General features: G+C 42.8%; 1 non-coding gene across 1 annotated transcript; it reads right to left on the bottom strand.

Annotated features, from left to right (window-relative positions):
* Positions 1-1,055: 1,055 nt before the first annotated feature.
* On the bottom strand, positions 1,056-1,128 carry TRNAK-CUU (transfer RNA lysine (anticodon CUU)). The gene has a single exon. It is a non-coding gene; the product is annotated as a tRNA-Lys (tRNA).
* Between the last annotated feature and the right edge of the window lie 1,454 nt (positions 1,129-2,582).

The following is a 2,582-nucleotide window of genomic DNA, read 5'->3' as shown; positions in this document are numbered from 1 at the left end:
ATTTGGTGCAAAAAACATCTGGATCTGCTGGCAAACATTCTGTCCAGGTAAAGTCAAGGCTTGGCCAGGGCCTGGAAAGATGTCTCTTAAGTCATTTTCAAAACAAGGTTCTTAATAATAGCAGCTACAAGATGGTTAAAGCTCAGCAAACTGTTGAAGTGCATTTGTAGAAAGCAAATGATCAGAAGTCTTAGGCAACAGACTAATCAAACCATTTAGCAGTTGGTTTAATCTGAAATTTCTCTCATGGTAGCTGTCTTTCAGTAATGATACATTTTCTTGGAATTCTGGAAGCACTGAAAAATAATAAAGCTGCACTGGATTAGGCAAAAGCAAGTCTTCTTAAACAAGGAAAGGAGTAAAAAACAAGAAAAAACCTTATATAGGAACAGTTGTATAGCTCGTTTACCAAGATGCATCTGTAGTTAGAAAACAAAAAGATCTCAAATGACATGTGTCTAAAAGATATGTTAAAATATAGAAGAAGCTGGCTATAAATACAACAGTGACACTCTATAGAGTGTTCATCATAAAAATCCATAAATTCACATTATACAATGAATATGTCAGCAGTATCTAAAGAAATTAAGATAATATTTTTAGAATATTCATGTCTTAATGACCAAATCTGAAATAAGGTTAAAAACTTCTAAATTTCCTAGTAAACAACAGTCACTATTCTTTTGTGTTACTTATAGGAAACAAAACCAGTAGAGATTATAAGAAATAAATTTAACTTTTTGTTGGGGTCAGAGATGCAAGATATATACCTTTACCTGCGGCAAACAAGTGTTGGGTCATTGGGTCGCTAAGAAAAATAATTCAGTTGGCATCTGTTAATTGGGGAAATGGACATATAAAAGACCTTGAGGAAGATCTTTGTTAGCCATTTTACCCCTTTTCTATCATAGTGCACATAGCTCCTTGTACCTTGTAATGCTGATAAGAAAAAAATAAACAACTGAGACCAAACAAGAGAAAACTGCCTCCCTCTCATCAATCTTCAGTTCAAAGGGAAAAAGAACCTAATCCAAGGTCCATAACAAGACAAATGGCACCCAATGTGGGGCTTGAACCCACTACCCTGGGATCAAGGGTCCCATGCTCTACCAACTGAGCTAGCTGGGCTGACCACAGACTTGTCTAAGAAGCCATGTTTTAAATGTGGAAAACATGGGCACATCAGAAAAATTTCTCCAGAGACTTCAGAAAACATGAAAACACCAGGTCTCTGCCCAAGATGCAGAAGAGGAAAGCATTATGCAAGTCAATGTTATTCCAAGACAACTGTGGATAGAAAACCTCTGCCCATTCTGGGAAACGGGCAGAAGAGCGCGGAACACCAGCGCGCTATGACACAAGTGACGGTGACAACTCAGCACCCCCAGATCCCTCAAGGAACACATTGTGCAGGGAATCTCAATCAGATTCCATCTGCAGGACCATCTGCAACTTCCCAAGTGATCCAGAGCTGCTGCCACCAGGGGCACAGTGCGAATTGGCAGCTTCCAAGTTAATCTACTTTATGAATGAAAGTCATGCAGTGATTCCCACGGGAGTCACTGGAATGTCATGGAAGCAGCAAGAGTTTTTAATTATAGGCACGGACAGAAGCAGTACTTTAGGACTCATTGTTTATCCATCAGTCATTTCAGCAAATCATAATGGAGAGCTGACAGTTTTAGCTCAACCCTTGCACCATCCGTTGATCGTTCCAGAGAATACTCCCATAGCTAAAGCCATTGCTTTGCCATCGTATGCAATATGACAAATTACCCCAGTAGCTAATGTACAAACTCTATCTAGCAAGGAAGACGCGGATGTCCATGTTTTTTGGATAAAGCAAATAGGTCATGATCGACCTCAACTCACCTGTGATTTAACACGTGGTGACATGACAATTACAATTACAGGCATGCTAGACACAGGTGCGGATGTCACAGTGATCTCTCATGTCCTGTGGCCCAAAGAATGGAGCATAGTAGTACCCTTGAACTCTCTTTCAGGAATTGGAGAAAGTACATTATACATAATTGCAAAGTTGTCATGGAGTTACTTTACCTTTAAGGGAGTTGGAGTTGCTGGGAAGTGCTTGGAGTCTTTTCTCTTGACCAATTATCGGTCATTGCTGGGAATTGACAGCAGTTTAGGCCATTGAAAAGTGGGATCAACTTGTGAACCCTACCTTAAAGTGTAAAAGCAGAGCTCTCTGGGTTCTCTTTGTTTCCTGGCTGTGGAAGGTGGCGGAGCTCCAGGCCTCCAGTCCCTGCCCAGGCCATGCGGCCGGGCGGGGATGGAGTTGGGCCTGCCCCATCTCCCGGCCGGGAGATGGGGGGGGCCTGGGGAAGGTTTTCCCTGGGCCGGCCCGAGCCGATCTCTGGCTCGGCTGCAGGTTTTGCTGTAACTACATTCACTAGAAACTGCCAAGTGAAGAAAGAGAGAAGCCCTGGACTTGCAGCGGGTTGGAGCAGCGACCACACTCTCCAGAACAGCCATGAGGAACCTTCCATCGCAGACGGCTCCAGCTCCTGTTCAGCAGAGATCCTCGAACCATCTACAAAAGCCTGGGCAAGATTTTAACA

This window comes from Cyanistes caeruleus, chromosome 7 (assembly GCF_971803275.1).
Source record: "Cyanistes caeruleus chromosome 7, bCyaCae1.hap1.1, whole genome shotgun sequence".
NCBI classification, from domain to species: Eukaryota; Metazoa; Chordata; class Aves; order Passeriformes; family Paridae; genus Cyanistes; species Cyanistes caeruleus.
This window is presented reverse-complemented; position numbering and strand designations above follow the sequence as displayed.